The sequence below is a fragment of the Littorina saxatilis genome, linkage group LG8, assembly GCF_037325665.1.
Source record: "Littorina saxatilis isolate snail1 linkage group LG8, US_GU_Lsax_2.0, whole genome shotgun sequence".
Lineage (NCBI taxonomy): Eukaryota > Metazoa > Mollusca > Gastropoda > Littorinimorpha > Littorinidae > Littorina > Littorina saxatilis.
Genome location: NC_090252.1, coordinates 20,216,476 through 20,235,636, shown reverse-complemented (window position 1 = coordinate 20,235,636; position 19,161 = coordinate 20,216,476). Strand labels below are relative to the sequence as shown.

Below are 19,161 nucleotides of genomic sequence, written 5' to 3'. Positions count from 1 at the left end.
CACACACACACACATATACCCACTCACACACATATCCACTCACACACACACACACACACACACACACACACACACACACACACACACACACACATGTGCCACATAATTTGTATAAACCTTGACAAGATATTGGTGTAAGACGGTGACCACGAGGTGGACAGCGAAAGTTCAGCATTGGTACGAGGAGAAGTAATCACGACGAAGACCACAAAAGTACGGGTTACTTCCCGTGCATCTCCGAGGAATCAAGAACGAGGGAATGACGAATGTTGACCATCGCAAAACAAATAAACAAATGGATTATTTAATTAATTTGTTTGAGCAAAATAGCTGCGTCTGAGATAAAGTGTCGCTTTTTTTGTCAGCTGATCTGTCTGCCTGGCTATCTGTCTGTTTGTCTCCGGTTGTGTCTTGTGTTTGTATGTGTGATGGTGTACGTTTAAAGAATAGATACACGTTGGAGTGTTTTAGCATATCACCAATTGATGTCCCTAAAAGATACTTCCCTGTGAGGACGTTGAGCCCCCCCTCCCCCCCCCCCCCCACATGTTGCTATACGTTGGAGTCAAGTACACCACAAAACTACCTCTGCAGAAGTACCTTCGAGTTAATATTAAATATTTGAATTGGAAATGTGTACACATCAACAATTGTCGCCAAGGATCACAACAGAAGCTGTCCGATTCAATTAACGTGTGACCATTTGTATGCGCGTGTGTGTTTGTGTGTATGTTCGTATGTGTGTTCGTTCTTGCGTGCGTGCGCGTGTGTGTGCGTGTGTGTGTGTGCCTGTGTGTCTGTGTGCGTGTGTGTGTGTATGTGTGTGTATGTGTGTGTGTGTTTATGTGCGTGTATACTTTAGTGTGTGTGTGTGTTTGCGTGTGTGTGTGTGTGTGTGTGTGTGTGTTACGGAGGATTTTTCGTGTAAGTGTATGTGTGTATTTGTTACTATCAGAAAATGCATGTTCTACTCTGTTTACCAAATCAACTCCTTCTCATACGCACACAGCACTCATACTAGGCACAAAGTCTTAAACACGTTACTGCCCTTTGCCCTCGAACTTATATTCAAAACATCAACACAAAAATACAAATAAGTTATCTCTCATGCAGTCAACAAATCTCTTGCATTCACGTGGAAGAATAATAGCTTGAATAACACGTAGGAGACTAACTGTCTCTCGATTGACGAAGTCCTCGTCTCACACAATCCTTCTGTCGATTATGTTTCCTGTTAAACACAGTATCACTTTACGCACATTTCACATAATTATTACGTAATTCTTCAGTGGTAATTCACACATTCAGTGACTACTCACATACCAGCGGGTACATTCACTGGATCCATATCACCCAACGACAGAATACAGCTCGTGGTGATATGGGATGGGGTTCCACCGGTTTCCAGAACTCCTGCGCTGCTACAACCTTGCGCCCACAATCAACCGCTTCGTGGCGCCAAGGAGGGGATGCCAGTCTCTTCTCTCTCTCTCGCAGCCGAGTGCATCCTTCACTCCCACCGGGGTGCTGTGTAAAAAGTGAAACTTCTCCACAAAATAATACTTCCATTTTTTCTCAATACTATCCATTCATCCGTCAACTAGCTTATGCTGTTACAGTATTTACAACAGCTCATTCACAAATGACTTCATTACAAAAGAACATACACACATTCCTTTTCAAAATGGCTGACAACAGCTCACGCTTTCCAACCCAATTTACAACATGACTCTCACAGTCATTTTATAAGTCAATATTACTGAGCAAAATACAATTCAATAAATACCTGTATATTCACAGCATAGAATCACACATGATTCTTCCACAACACGAGTCGTAACATTCGACCTCAATGTTTGGTGAGCAATATTCCGACCCAACGTGGAGACAATGACAGGGACGTCTGTCTTCTCCAGTTGTCAGTAATAGTCTACCTTTTACAATCCAACATGGCTACCTCCTGTTAGCAATCTCCTCTCTCATTGGTCAATAGTAGCAAATGAAAATATACTTTGCAAAAACAGGCCACCTCATTTCAACAGGTGATATCTACACTCATGCCTTCACTCATGTGAACAAAAAGTATGGCAAGCCAATATGTACACATTTGTTAAACAATTTTTAGACTGAACTGTGTACAAATCCATTTGTCACAGTGTGTGTGTGTGTATGCGTGCGTGTGTGTGTGTGTGTGTGTGTGTGCGGTTGCGCGCGTGTGTGTGTGTGTGTGTGTGTGTGTGTGTGTGTGTGAGTGAGTGTGTGTGTGTGTGAGTGGGTTTGTGTGCGTGCGTGTGTGTGTGAGTGGGTGTATGTGTGTGTGTGTGTGTGTGTGTGTGTGTGTGTGGGACAAAAGAGAGGGGGGGCACCGAGAGATGGGGGGGAGACAAGATACAGTGTACTCTCTCTCTCTCTTTCTCTTTCTCTTTCTCTTTCTCTTTCTCTCTCTCTCTCTCTCTCTCTCTCTCTCTCTCTCTCTCTCTCTCTCTGTCACTCTGTCCCTCTCTCTTTCTCTCTCTTCCTCTCTCTCTCTGTCTCTCCCTCTGTCTTTGTCTCTGTCCCTCTCCCTCTCTCTCTCTCTTTCTGTCTCTCCCTCTCTCTCTCTCTCTCTCTCTCTCTCTCTCTCTCTCTGTCTCTCCCTTTGTCTCTGTCTTTGTCCCTCTCCCTCTCTCTCTCTCTCTCCCTCCCTCTCCCTCCCCCCTCTCTCTCTCTCTCTCTCTCTCTCTCTCTCTCTCTCTCTCTCTCTCTCTCTCTCTCTCTCTCTCTCTCTCTCTCTGTCTTAGACGACTACCCATAGTCTTTTCACAATCACTGATTCAGCCAAGTAATGATTCGACACTCCCAGCTAGCAAGCTTTCGTCGGCCGACTGACGATTTCAGTCGGGTGACGTCGTCAAATGTCGTGTGTCGACGTCCGTTGTCGCGCCGATATCGTTTTGACTGTGTGTAAAACTCGGCAAATGTACATAATAAACCCCGACATCGGCCCGACGCAATGTTGCTGTCGATAAAAATATGCAGAGTTACGGGAGATAACAACTTGAATTTATTATCATTATTTTAGCATTTGTTACGTCCCCTGTTCAAGCGTCGGGAACGGCGTGACATGACTCTGCAAATGCGAAACTAAATTATTCATATTTGTTGACTTTTTCACATAGGAGTAGGATAATTAATTGTAAGTTTTGTTTGTATATTTGCAATCAAATACAGCATGAGCTCAAACCATGAGTTTTACATTTTAAAAATACGCCATCATATATACTTGAAATACTCTAATAGCTTTCCTTACGGTACAAACAAGATTGAGTGTGAAGATGGCCGGCTAGCTGCTACTTTCCCGCGTGAGCAAAGTTTATTTGTTTTCTTAGTTCAAGTTAATATCGAAAGAAGAGACATTCTTGCGAATGTTGGACAGCACATTGATGATATGTTATCCGAGACGAATGTCGCCTCGGGATCTCAATCTGAGTGCTGGTCCCAGTGCCACGTGGTGGCGGTGATAGTTGACAAGTTAAAATTGTGTAGCCAAGGACGGATGGAAACCTACAGGTGTGTTCAAGCTGTTAACGTCAACTCGAGGACAACCGACGGATCCAGCGAGTAAGTGATTTTGGTTTTTTTTCTTTAATGTTAGTTTTGCTGTTATACAGTGGGGGGGGGGGGGGGGGGGAGTACATACTGCTGTATCTGTAGATGTAGGTGTTTTGTCCTGTACAGTGGGGGGGGGGGGGGGGGGGGGTGGAGTACATACTCATGATACTGCTGAATCTGTAGCTTTAAGTGTGGTTTGCACTGTTACACTTGGGGGGTGGGGTGTATGTATACTGATGTATCTGTAGCTGTAGGTGTGTGTATTGCATTGTAACACTTGGGGGGGGGGGGGGTACATACTGATCTATCTGTAGCTGGTGGTGTGTTTTGCACTGATGCACACCAATCTTACATGGACCAATCTTACATGGTCCAACCTTACATGGTCCAAACCTACATGGTCCAATCTTACATGGTCCAGTCGTGGTGACGATTTTAAACCATGTTGGGTCACGCATGGTCCAATCTTACATGGTCCAATCTTACATGGTCCAATCTTACATGGTCCAACCTTACATGGTCCAATCTTGCATGGTCCAATCTTGCATGGTCCAATCTTGCATGGTCCAACCTTACATGGTCCAACCTTACATGGTCCAACCTTACATGGTCCAATCTTACATGGTCCAACCATACATGGTCCAACCTTACATGGTCCAATCTTACATGGTCCAACCATACATGGTCCAACCTTACATGGTCCAATCTTACATGGTCCAATCTTACATGGTCCAACCTTGCATGGTCCAATCTTACATGGTCCAATCTTACATGGTGCAATATTACATGGTCCAACCTTACATGGGCCAATATTACATGGTCCAATATTACATGGTCCAATCTTACATGGTCCAATCTTACATGGTCCAATCTTACATGGTCCATATATATATTATTGGACCATGTAATATTGGACCATGTAAGATTGGACCATGTAAGGTTGGACCATGTAATATTGGACCATGTAAGATTGGACCATGTAAGGTTGGACCATGTAATATTGGACCATGTAAGATTGGTCCAATCTTACATGGTCCAACCTTACATGGTCCAACCATACATGGTCCAATCTTACATGGTCCAATATTACATGGTCCAATCTTACATGGTCCAACCATACATGGTCCAACCTTACATGGTCCAATCTTACATGGTCCAATATTACATGGTCCAACCTTGCATGGTCCAATCTTACATGGTCCAATCTTACATGGTGCAACCTTACATGGTCCAATCTTACATGGTCCAACCATACATGGTCCAACCTTACATGGTCCAATCTTACATGGTCCAATCTTACATGGTCCAACCTTGCATGGTCCAATCTTACATGGTCCAATCTTACATGGTGCAATATTACATGGTCCAACCTTACATGGGCCAATCTTACATGGTCCATATATATATTATTGGACCATGTAATATTGGACCATGTAAGATTGGACCATGTAAGATTGGACCATGTAAGATTGGACCATGTAAGGTTGGACCATGTAATATTGGACCATGTAAGATTGGACCATGTAAGGTTGGACCATGTAATATTGGACCATGTAAGATTGGTCCAATATTACATGGTCCAACCTTACATGGTCCAACCATACATGGTCCAATCTTACATGGTCCAATATTACATGGTCCAATCTTACATGGTCCAACCATACATGGTCCAACCTTACATGGTCCAATCTTACATGGTCCAATCTTACATGGTCCAACCTTGCATGGTCCAATCTTACATGGTCCAATCTTACATGGTGCAACCTTACATGGTCCAATCTTACATGGTCCAACCATACATGGTCCAACCTTACATGGTCCAATCTTACATGGTCCAATCTTACATGGTCCAACCTTGCATGGTCCAATCTTACATGGTCCAATCTTACATGGTGCAATATTACATGGTCCAACCTTACATGGGCCAATCTTACATGGTCCAATATCACATGGTCCAATCTTACATGGTCCAATCTTACATGGTCCATATATTTATTATTGGACCATGTAATATTGGACCATGTAAGATTGGACCATGTAAGATTGGACCATGTAAGGTTGGACCATGTAATATTGGACCATGTAAGATTGGACCATGTAAGGTTGGACCATGTAATATTGGACCATGTAAGATTGGTCCAATCTTACATGGTCCAACCTTACATGGTCCAACCATACATGGTCCAATCTTACATGGTCCAATCTTGCATGGTCCAACCTTACATGGTCCAACCTTACATGGTCCAACCTTACATGGTCCAATCTTACATGGTCCAACCTTACATGGTCCAACCTTACATGGTCCAATCTTACATGGTCCATATATATATTATTGGACCATGTAATATTGGACCATGTAAGATTGGACCATGTAAGGTTGGACAATGTAAGATTGAACCATGTAAGATTGGACCATGCGTGACCCAACATGGTTTAAAATCGTCACCACGAGTTTTCGTCACACCCAACAATTCAAAGTGTGGTGCAACACACGAACACTATCTAATGTTTTAGCCATTGGTTTGGATGAGCACGACAAACATTTCGTCTGCTTCTAAAGGTGCTACCGCCTCAGAACCGCAGGCGCGAAGAAAAGTTCGCAGGGATTTCCCGATTGCATAACCGGAAACGAAAGGGATCGCTACGAACTAAGTTTCGTTGGTCAATCTAAAGCTAGCTAATAAGCACCATTGTACTTCCTATGTCTTGAATTAACAGCTTTGTGTTGCATGACCTTGGATGACCTTGACCTTGGGTCAAGGTCACATGTATTTTGGTAGGAAAAATGTGTAAAGCAGTTCTTAGTGTATGATGTCATTGCTAGGTTTAGTTATTTGACCTTGACCCTGAAGGCCAAGGTCATGTAAAGGTCAAGGTCAAGCATGTGAGTCGTATGGGCTTTGCCCTTCTTGTTTATACTGCTGTAGCTGTACGGGGAGGGGGGGTATACTGCTGTAGCTGTTAGTGATTTTTGCACTGTTACACGGGGGGGGGGGGGGGGGGGGTGGGGGTGGAGTACATACTGCTGAATCTGTAGCTGTAAGTGTGGTTTGCACTGTTACACTTGGGGGGTGGGGTGTATATACTGATGTATCTGTAGCTGTAGGTATTGCATTGTAACACTTGGGGGGGGGGGTGTACATACTGATCTATCTGTAGCTGTAGGCGTGTTTTGTACTGTTACACTTGGGGGGGGGGGGGGGGCGGTTTGTACATACTGATGTAGCTGTAGGTGTGTTATGTACTGTTACAGTAGGCGGGGAGGGGGGGGGGTTGAACATACTGCTGTATATGTAGCTGTAGGTGTGTTTTGCACACAGGGGGTGGGGGGGGGGTTGTACATACTGCTGTATCTGAAGGTCTAGATGTGTTTTGCACTCTACACGGGGGAAGGCGGTTGAGTGTTGTACATACTGCTGTATCTGAAGCTGTAGGTATGTTTGGTACTGTTACAGTGGTGGCAGCGGGGGGAGGGGGATGTACATAATTCTGAATCTGTAGCTGTAAATGAGTTTTGTACTGTTACAGTGGTGGGGGGGGGGGGGGTTGGGGGTTGTACATACTGCTGTAGCTGTAGGTGTGTTTTGCACTGTTACTAAGGGGGAGGGGAGGTGTACATACTGCTGTAGCTGTAGCTGTAAGTAATTTTTGCACTGTTACACTTGGGGGGTTGTATATACTGCTGAATCTGTTGCTGTAGGTGTGTTTTATACTGTAATACTGAGGGGGGGGGGGTGTATACGGCTGTATCTGTAGCTGTAGGTGTGTTTTGTACTGTTACAGTGAGGGCGGTAGGGGCGGGGTGTTCTACATACTGCTGTATCTCTAGCTGGTGATTTGTTTTGCACTGTTACACTGGGGGGGGGGGGGGGGGTTGTACACACTGCTGTATCTGTAGGTTTGTTTTCCACTGTAACACTGGGGGGAGGGGGGGTTATACTGCTGTAGCTGTAGCTGTAAGTGAATTTTGCACTGTTACACTTGGGGGGGGGGGGGTGGTGGTGGTACATACTGCTGTATCTGTAGCTGCACCCAGCCAGCAAGACATTAGCGGTCGATAGTCGGCCGAACACCCTTCAAAAAGTCGGGCAGGTGACGTCAAAAGATACGACGCGGGTGTTGGCCCGACTAACTTTTGCAAAGAGGCAACGAGGCGGCCGACAGGCGGCCGAACACCTGTACTATGGCGGCACGCATCCGGTCCGATGTTAATCGGCCCGATGGCTTGTTGGACCTGCGGCCCGACACCTTATGCCGACATCGTCCCGATGTCTTCCCGCTGAAATCGATATCTTCCCGATGTCGGCATAAGGTGTCGGACCGCAGGTCAAACAAGTCATCGGGCCGATTAACATCGGACCGGATGCGTGCCGCCGTAGTGCAGGTGTTCGGCCGCCTATCGGCCGCATCGTTGCCTCTTTGCAAAAGTTAGTCGGGCCAACACCCGCGTCGTATGTTTTGACGTCACCGGCCCGACTTTTTGAAGGGTGTTCGGCCGATTATCGGCCGCTAATGTCTTGCTGGCTGGGCTGGCTTTGTGTGTGTGTGTGTGTGTGTGTGTGTGTGTGTGTGTGTGTGTGTGTGTGTGTGTGTGTGTGTGTGCAGATATATCTCAAAAACTACCTGATGGATTTTGATGAACATTGGTTTACAAAAATATTCTTGAGAGCAATCGTTAGTGAAGCTGTTCTCCGATATTTGATTGCGTTAATTGATGTCGTCATATTTTCCGTTTGCAAAAGTTGAGGCCGCACTGTCAGAAAGAAGAACAAATGAATATATGTGGAAATTGCAAACCCGGCCAGAAGACAGACACGGAAAAAATGTAGGATGCTGATTATATGTAACTAGCAGTTAAGCCCGGCTTCGCCCGGGAGTAAGCGGAGCCCTGTAGCAATTTAAGACGCTCGCTATCCCATTATCATTAGCTTTACCTCCTTTCTTTGGATACAAAACAAGAGGCGAAGCCATCAAGGCTCACGTAAGAAATCGACAAACAGTAACACAAACTCAATCACACACACACACACACACACACACACACACACACACACACACACACACACACACACACACACACACACACACACACACACACACACACACACACACACAGAGCATAGGTGAAACTGTGCAAGAAAGCGAGACACTAGATCTAGATCTGTCTGTCTGCATGTAGCCTACTTACAAGGACACGACTGCCAACTAGTCTCGGCGCGCTCAAAATAATAATGACCGAGACTGTCAGTACTTCCTTCGCGTGACGTCTAACCCTCTTACGTCATGATGTGACGTCAATGTAATGTGACGTCTTCAAATGTTAGAGTTTCTACCACAGACATACACACGCACAGACGCACGCACGCACGCACGCACGCACGCACGCACGCACAGACAGACAAAGTTACGATCGCATAGGCTACACTTACGTGAGCCAAAAAGAGTTATCTCCCTTACCTTCTAGAAATTTCCGGAACTGTCCAGTTAATTTTTCATTCTTCTTTTCTTCCCCTCATAGGAGCAATAGCGAGTCTCTAATATGCCTGGCATGATGTGCTTGCTACAGGTGAACAGTAGACACTGAACTGGTCTTGCACCATATACCCAGCCAGCACCCCGATATCGGTCCGATATCGGACCGATATCGGACCGATATCGGATACGATATCGGGTCGATATCGGATTCCGATATCGGTCCGATATCGGATTGCAAATCGGGTCGATATCGGACCGATATCGGATTACGACATCGGACCGATATCGACCCAATATCGACCCGATATCGGTCCGATATAGAGAATCGGTATCGGCCTCATATCAGATCCCGATATCGGCGCGATATCAAATCCCGATGTCAGATTGCAAATTGGGTTGATACCGGGTCAATATCGGATTACGACATTGGTCCGATATCGGTCCGATATTGGTCCGATATAGAGAATCGATATCAGATCCCGATAGCGGACCGATATCGGATTGCAAATCCGGTCGATATCGGACCGATATCGGATTACGACATCGGACCGATATCGACCCGATATCGGTCCGATATAGAGAATCGTTATCGGCCTCATATCAGGGCGCGACATCAAATCCCGATGTCAGATTGCAAATTGGGTTGATACCGGGTCGATATCGGATTACGACATTGGTCCGATATCGGTCCGATATCGGTACGATATAGAGAATCGATATCGGATCCCGATATCAGATCCCGATATCAGATTGCAAATCAGGTCGATATCGGACCGATATCGGATTGCAAATCGGGACGATATCGGGTCGATATCGGATTCCGACATTGGACTAATATTGGTCCGATATCGGTACAATATAGAGAATTGATATCGGCCTAACATCGGGAACCAATAATGGACCGATATCGGGAACCGATAAGGGTGGTGCCCTTCTATGGTGCCCTTTCGTCAATTCCTTTAAGTTTCAGCTTTGCAACCATACTTCCCCCGGAACCTGAAAACTTTGGTTTCCTGGAAGCTGCCCGCAGAGTCGATGAAGCAAAACCAGCGAATAGTTGGCATTAATTATCTGATCATCTTTGAACCTCTGACTTTACTTCTTGACTAATGAAAACATGCTTCATGCTTGGCAATTGCTTTCGCACTTGTTCGTCTTTGACCTGCACTAAAACTTGCTGTAATCCGTAAATATTAGATTTCTGGCCCAAGAACAGAAGAAAATTTAAAAGGAGACAGAAATGATAAGATGATGTAGTTGATAAACATTGTCACACAAGTACAAATGAAAGTGAGTCAATAAACATTGTCACACAAGTACAAATGAAAGTGAGTCAAAGGCAGAATGAGAATAATTTAATAACCAACTGTATCATTGAAAACACATACTGTAAGTTACCAATGCAACATAAACAAATTACAACTATCAATTAAAATTCAACAGTTAATACAATTAATAACTGACCTTGTGATAAGATAACTCATCCACTGAAATGTCATCCACTCTGCTGCCAAAGGACGGGATTGAACCCATGACTCACAGCATTGCAGAGCAGACCACTAACCAATGGGTCCTCACCGAATAATTATGGAGTGTCACGATTCATGTGACCCATCAAAGTCAAAGTATTTAATTCCATAATGCGATAGCCCCCTTGGAATAAGGAAATAACAATAACTTCACAAAACGCATGAATCAAATTAACACAAAGGAGACGGGAAAATCGTCGCAAACGGATAACCAGTTATGAAATCAATTATAACTAAATAAGTCTTTCGATTTGCAACAAACAACGGACTGGTCACGCAACGGTTGTGTCCAGTCATGATAATCAAAACAAATGATTGTTACGCTCCAATTCTTCACAAGGGGGGGGGGGGGGGGACGGGAAATGTTCAGACCATCTCTTTTATCCTCACGGTGCTTTCCTCGCTCATCCTCTGAAACATATCAGCTAGGTTAGACCATTGATGTTCTTTGTCTCCGTCATATCTGGCATCGTCTGTCACCTTCCGCCTATCAGCGTCACTCGCAACAACATCACTCCGCACCATACAGCCTGAATCTGACACTGTCAGCTGCGATTGAAAGTTGGAGACACACAACGTAGCACCACCGACGCACTTTTTCATGGCCGCCTTTGTCGAACATCAAAAACGCAGTATCGCCATTGTTCAGTCGCCACAACAGTCGGTATTGAACGATGTCAGCCCATTCTCCGACATAATTGCACATAGCATTTGTTCCAAAACAGTAGGCCTAGGGAATCCTTGCAGAGGCATTATATCATATATAATATATGTAGCTCGGCATTATATCATGTAGAGGCAAAATAACACAAAATGAAGAGAGAGTGAATCCGAGAGGCGTGTTCCTTGCTGGCTGTCAGCACATTAACACTAATTTTATTTACCATCTTCATCTTAGTCCTCGTCCTCGTTTTCTGTGTTGATCTTCGACATCCTCCCACCATGCAGACGATCCGACAATCCTGTCAACCACTTCGCAAGCACCTGTTCGAATTGCTTGTTGTCGGTTTGAATATGGCGCTTCCTCACGGCCAGCTGCAGTAATAAGATTAACCGTTATGACGCAACAAGATGATCATATAAAATGTTGACATTGTATGAACATGTTTGTGCTTTCATAAGGAGACATGCTGTCAGCAAAACCTCCCTCACCTTTCATTTGTTCTTCACCATTTCTTCCATCACTGGCAGATTTATTTGTCTACATTCAATGTGTGTGTGTGTGTGTGTGTGTGTGTGTGTGTGTGTGTGTGTGTGTGTGTGTGTGTGTGTGTGTGTGTGTGTGTGTGTGTGTGTGTGTAGAGAGGTATTTTTATAAATCTGAAAGAATAAAAACTGTTTATTATGCACAACAGAACCATAAAAGGATTCTTAGTTAAAATCACCATTTTATTTTTACAACAACAATAAAGAAAATCAGCAACCACCTAAACACACACAGTGACACAAACACACACAGTGACACACACACACACACACCTATGAAACAAACACACTGTTTAGTCTCATATATTCCAAGAGAAAAAAATACATCAAGTCTCAATAATTAGCAAAACTATCTTCCAAGTTCATAGGCATAGGCGATACTCACTCAACGTTTTACGTGATGCATGATGATCGACTGTTTGGAACACTCTTGAAACCAGTCCAGTTCTGTCTTCCTCCTTCTGTCTTAGTATTGGACTGTCCAGTCAGGATCGTTTCTGATGTTGTATAACATAGTGCTCTAGCAACTGCCTGTTTTCAATCTTCCCAACGCATTTCGCCATTTGTTTACTCAGTAACTGCCGGACAAGTAATTCTGAGTGACCTCCCGTGATCGCCAAGGGACATTACTCTCATACTTTTCTCTGTCGAATCGAACTCAAGAAAGTTTGTACTGTATTTTTACCGTTTTTAACACTCTTGCAACTTCAAAGCCAGTGTGTCTGCTGATATAAGATAACATGCTGCACTTCAGCATATATCAGGACTACACAATACAGATCTTATGACGCTGAGCGAATGGCAAATGGAACTTTCAGGTAATGTTACTTCACTGTGTGACTTGTGTACAAAATCCGTTGGCATTGTGATTGTTGACTTATTTTTGATACGAGTCACCAATATCAAAGCAATATCATGCATAACGATTGGAAAGGTTAATTTATCTCTCTTTCTCTTTCTTTCCTGCCTTCTGTCTTTCTAGTTTCTTGCTCTGTCTGTCTTTCTCAGTTTCAGTCTCTCTGTCTGTTTCTCTCTCCCTGTCTGTCTGTCTGTCTGTCTGTCTGTCTGTCTGTCTGTCTCTCTCTGTCTCTCTCTCTCTCTCTCTCTCTCTCTCTCTCTCTCTCTCTCTCTCTCTCTCTCTCTCTCTCTCTCTCTGATATTTTATTTCTCTCTGTCAATCTGATAATTGCCACACATTTTCACACATTTGTTCAATCTCACAGCTTCTGGTCTAATCCATTACTGTACAGTAACATTTATAAGAGATCTCAGAGAGTTATTTTCGAAAATCGTCTTTTCAAAGACACTTAAAACAAGTTTTGATTGACCACTGTTCTCTACTGTAATGCAACTCACACATCAATGCTTTCATTGCAGGGCCGGGAGGAGTTACCATGAGGATACCATAAAGCATTCACAGGGATGTAAACTACAAGTTACAACCCTGACAAGTGACATTCTGGCTTTTGAGGCCAAGTAAGTGTGTGTGTGTGTGTGTGTGTATGTGTGTGTGTGTGTGTGTGTGTGTGTATGTGTGTGTGTGTGTGTGTGTGTGTGTGTGTGTGTGTGTGTGTGTGTGTGTGTTTGCAGGTAAAATCCACGTTAACGCTTGATGAATGTTCCAGCAGTCATATTATATTTATAACTGAAAATCATTTATGAGAGAAGGCAGTGTTGTTGTCAGGGTTCGGTCTGGGGTCATTAATACATGCTTATGACGCATTGTTCTAAATCTTGGCTGGTCGACCATCACATCAATTTCGACATAAAGAACTATAAGAGGTCTTCTGACAGAACAATTTGTTGTAGCCGGGACATCTGGACCTATACATATTTTTAGTCCAGGTCCAACTGACATATTATTGTCTTACTTTTACTCAGTCTTAGTCTTGGAAAAAACTTCGGGAAGGTGTTCTGTGTGTGTTGGGGGGAGGGGGGGGGTGTTATCCATGCCAGGCAGCATTGACTAAGAGCATTTCATTCAAACACAGAAGAATGCTATCAAAGTTAGCATATATATATACACACAAGTAAATTCAACAAATATTGGCATAATGCAAAGACAATGTAAACCTTATTTACCTTCAGTTCTATATTTAGCAAAGAGCATTAACAAAGAAGACATAATTATAGTGTTTACACTGAAGTTCTCAAATCACACTGAATTCTTTATGTTTTAAGATTGTTGCATTCTCTGTCTTTGCAGATGTCATAGCATTTGGAGCAGATCTTCAAAGTCTCCTATTGCAGACATGCCATCGTCTGCACTGGTTGTATCAACAACTTTTTCCAAGGCTGGTGCTGCAGATTTAACAAGTATATATCGTCTGCTGCAAACTCAACATTAACAACTTGTCTGTCTGCTCCTGCTTCGAATTCAACAATTCTTGTTGTCTGGTGCTGCTGCAAAGTGAATGACTTCTTCGTTTGCTGCTGCAGGTTTAACAAGTATATCGTCTGCTGCAAATTCAACAACTTCTTTGTCTGCAGATGACTCTACAAATTCAACAACTTCTGTGTCTGCTCCTGCTTCAAATTCAACAATTCTTTTTATCTGCTGCTGCAAAGTGAATGACTTCTTTCTCTGCTGGTGGTGTTGCAAATAACCTCATCTTTCCTTGTGTCTCTGGCATCATTCGGATACATGTACAAGATACCTAGCTGTGCGAAGACTATTTTTTTTAAACCCAAAAGATGGAATAGAATTGGTAAATTTCTAGGTACAGAACCTAAAAGTGGGATACAAGTATCCAAACTCACTTCCAGAAACTTTAGAACTGATTCAACTTCCGACATTTTTATCATGGTTTTATGGTGTGTGTTTTTTTAAATGTACAGTATATATATCATGGAAATGATGAATAAATGTTTAGAACATATTCTCACAACATATTTCTAATGGTTTTATTTATTTGTCTTTTGTTTTGTTTCATGTTAGCATGCACACTTCCTTCTTCTTCTTCTTCTGGATTCGTGGGATGAAACTCCCACGTACACTCGTGTTTTTGCACGAGTGGAATTTTACGTGTATGACCGTTTTTATGTGTGGTTCTTTTTATGTTTGCACTCAACATAAAAAACACACGTTTCAATAACTTGAATCTAACCATTATATTGTGCTTTTTATTTGGTAAAATTGACATTAGCCGTCAACGAAAATTAACTTTAATTTAACTTTATATTATGGTTTTGTTTTAATGAACGTTAATTTAATGTTAATTTAACGTTAAATTAACGTAAAAACTAAACGTTTATCTCAGGAGCAAACTTGGAATCCAATATCGGATCGATATCGGGCAGATATGGGATATCTTGGTCTGAGGGAGAAAAAAAATTCTAATAAAAAGTTTAATTATAGTTTTATTTTTGTTCTTTGTATCGGACCTATATCCAATATTGGCCCAATGTCGTAATCCTATATCGACCCGATTTGAAATCCGATATCGGGATCCGATATCGACCCGATATCGTATCCCGATATCGGTCCGATATCGGTCCGATATCGGGGTGCTGGCTGGATATCTCGGACCAAGATATCCGATATCTGCCTGATATCGGTCGGATATTGGATTCCAAGTTTGCTCATCAGATTAACGTTAAATTAACGTCAACTTTATTGGCCCAATGTCGGAATCCAATATCGGTCCGATATCGACCCGATATCGTATCCGATATTGGTCTGATATCGTGCCAATATTGGTGTGATGGATGGGATTGTATTGGCGATGATGTGAAAACTTGGAATCCAATATCGGACCGATATCAGAATATCTTGGTCCGAGGAAAAAAAAAATCAATACAAAATTTAATTATAGTTTTATGTTGGTTCTTTTTATTTTCGCACTCAACGTAAAAAAACACATGTGTATAAATAACGTTAATCTAACCATTAAATTATTTTATTTCGTAAAACTGACATTAGCCGTAAACAAAATTAACTTTAATTTAACGTTATATCCGATATCGGTCCGATATCGGTCCGATATCGGATTCCAAGTTTGCTCATCAGATTAACATTAAACTAATGTTAACTTAATTAAAGTAAAAAGTTAACATTAATTTAATGTTAATCTGATGAGCAAACTTGGAATCCGATATCGGTCCGATATCGGTCCGATATCGGATTCCAAGTTTGCTCATCAGATTAACATTGAATTAGTGTTAACTTAATTAACGTAAAAAGTTAACATTAATTTAATGTTAATCTGATGAGCAAACTTGGAATCCGATATCGGTCCGACACCAATATCGTTAATATAAATGAGAAATAAAAGAGGTCCTAAGACAGAACCCTGAGGGACACCAGCAGAAGGGGTAGCATAACTTGATTTGGTTCCTTTCAATACTACTGCTTGTCTGCGATCGCTCAAGTAATGTTCAAACCAAACAAGCAAGGGACCTCTTATACCTATCGCCTCAAGCTTGTGGAGCAGACCGCGATGCCAGACTTTATCAAAAGCTTTGGATACATAAAAAAATATTGCCTGTGACATAATGTTTTTATCAAGTGCAACACAAAAATCATCATATATACTCAATAGTTGATAAACAGTCGAATCACCAGCAATAAAACCAGATTGGCAGTGTGTAATCAAATCATAATTTTTCAAATAACCAAACACACGGATTTGTATACATTTTTCAAGCACCTTCCCAATACAACTCAGCAAAGAGATTGGACAGTAGTTGGAACAAGCACTCCTATCGCCTTTCTTAAAAATGGGCGTAATGTGAGCAGTTTTCCAGACAACTGGAAAAACACCCTCAGACAAGGATCTGTTAAAGAGAACTGTAAGCGGTGGAACGATAACAGGTAATCCATCTACAAGCAATTTATTATGTATTCCGTCAGGGCCCACGGCCTTGGATAAATTTAAATTCCTTAACACTTGGACAACTTCAGCTTCTGTTGATTCAAAAGTCGATAAAGATGTATTACATCAATTTGCCTCGGGCAGGGGATCGTCTGGATTTTCAACTTTAGACTGGCTTTCAAAATAAGTATTAAACAATATCGTTTTTTCACAAATGTTATCAATAATTTTTCCATTATCTTCTAGCGGTGGAATTTCGTTACATGCAACACCTTTTTTCTTCAAGAAGGAATTAACAAGTTGCCACCAATTTTTGCTTAAAAACAATTTCATCTTATTCCTTGTCCGTTCCTGTTTCCAAAAACATATAGATATGATATGTTTGGATTAAAAACACGTTCAGAAAGTTAAAAAGAATAGAGATATTATTTCAACTGGCCGACTTGGGGCAAAACGAATTTGAGTGCAGTATGCCCCATTCGTTATAGATAATTTAAGTCTAAATTTAAGTAAGAAGTAACAGCGATTGTTATTGGTATATGCAATTGTGATGTATACTTATGACTTGTTCTCTCTCTCTCTCCCTCTCTCTCTCTCTCTCTCTCTCTCTCTCTCTCTCTCTCTCTCTCTCTCTCTCTCTCTCTCTCTTTCCCCCCCCCCCTTGGGGTGCGTGTCAAGGTCATACCCGGACGCATACCCTTCAGAAGGGGCTCTGGCCTAAAACTGAATAAACTTTCGTATTCGTATTCGTATTCGTATTCTCTTTCTCCCCCCTCCCCTCCCACGCCCAACAACTAAAGCGTCTAAAACACAAAGCATAGCTATACTCAATTGATCAAACAAGGCTTAAGCACATACTGCCCTCCTACCTGAACTTAAGTTCCCCATTCTAATATATTTTTAGCAAGTTGCTTCAATATTTTCCTTTGGCTAAAAATATATATATATATTTTTTTTTTATTTATTTATTTATCTATTTATTTATTTATTTTTTTAAACGTATTCAGCCACACATACAACCATATTCTACATACATAAAAAGCAAAAAATCCTACAAAACCGCTCCAGTCCAACCACATTCCGCGTACACAATCATTACTTCCATCCCCATTTCGAAATATCGCAACAGGACCTCCAGATATATAACACGATCATATGTGTTCTCTGTGTGCATGTTTGTCCAGTGTCTTGTTCCCACATAAAGCATAATTATTAACTCTACCTGTCCCAAGATAGGCCAAATGGTTCTAAGAGGACGTTACAACTAATTATCATCATCATCTCTCGATCTCTCTCTCTCCCTTTCTCTCTCGCTTACTCTCTCTCTCTCTTTCTCTCTCTCCCTCTCCTTCCCTCTCTCTCTTTCCCTTTTATATTCTGTGTCCATTCTATTGTCGTATCCTGTCTCCATTATGCCTTTGCTTTTTGTCAAATATGTATATATACATTATATATGTATGTTTGCAAATTGTGTTTGTTTCTCGTTTGTTTTGGTTTAAAAAGTACTTGTCGAAGTCTCGTCGCAAGTTATCGTAATCCATATGGTAAATTCTCCCGTTAGGATCACCACCATAAGCTTGAGCTTGTTGATGATCCGTAACATGTACCATGTTCAAATCCATACGAATTTTTGAATAAAAACTGTTTAAACCAGATATAGAAAAGCGTGCTATCCTCCTCCGCGCAACCGCTACCGCGCTTTTTTTGGATTGTTAATGTCACTGCCTTTGCCACGATCGGTGGACAGACGATGCTAAGAGTGTACCGTCTTGCAGAAAAAATGCAATGCGTTCAGTTTCATTCTGTGAGTTCGACTGAGCTTTACTAAATGTTCTATTTTCGCCTTGCGCGACTTGTTCTTTTTTCTTCCAGCTACAACACAGATAGCGTAATAGCGGCTGTTTTATTCATTCTTCTGTCTCGTTCCCTCAATTTCGCAGGTGATATTATGTCACTCCTATGAGATTACATCCCCCCAAACTTTGTTGCTAGACCTTTGTTGAGGAGAGAAGAGACCAGGAAAACTGGTATGAAGTACAAGTCAAAAATCGCACCTTGATCTTACCTGACTGTTGAGCTGATTTATGTTATGGCACTTGGCAGTCTTTTGTCGGGCTTTTGTCGATCGCTTGTCCACTTGGATCATAACATTACGGACATGCTCCCCTCCCCCCGCCCCCTTTCAACTTTGCCAACATGGGTCCTCTTGAGACTTCTCGCGTATGAGAACAAAAAGAAACCGACCGGGAAAATCATATGGACAACACATGTTGGATTTCTTCTTTAACAAAAAAAATGCAGCCAACGTTTTCTCGAAAAGGTGTGTGTTTGTGTGTGTGTGTGCGCGTGTGCGAGTTTTCAATGTACTGTTTCGTTGAGAGGATCGTGGGTCGTGTTTTTCCTCTTCATTTTAAAATGTTCATTACAGACATATTAGACAAAATAGAGAAAAAGAGAGAAAAAATACAGCCAAAAAAAAAAGAAGAAGCTTACAGAGAATTACACATCGCTACATTAGTAAAATATCACATCTGTGAAACAATCAA

The 19,161-nt window shown here is 42.2% G+C and overlaps 1 long non-coding RNA gene across 1 annotated transcript; it reads left to right on the top strand.

The window, feature by feature from the left end:
• Window positions 1-12,652: 12,652 nt before the first annotated feature.
• On the top strand, window positions 12,653-14,683 carry LOC138973006 (uncharacterized). The gene is made up of 2 exons (XR_011457854.1): window positions 12,653-13,277; window positions 14,008-14,683. It is a non-coding gene; the product is annotated as an uncharacterized lncRNA (long non-coding RNA).
• The last annotated feature ends 4,478 nt before the right edge of the window (window positions 14,684-19,161 follow it).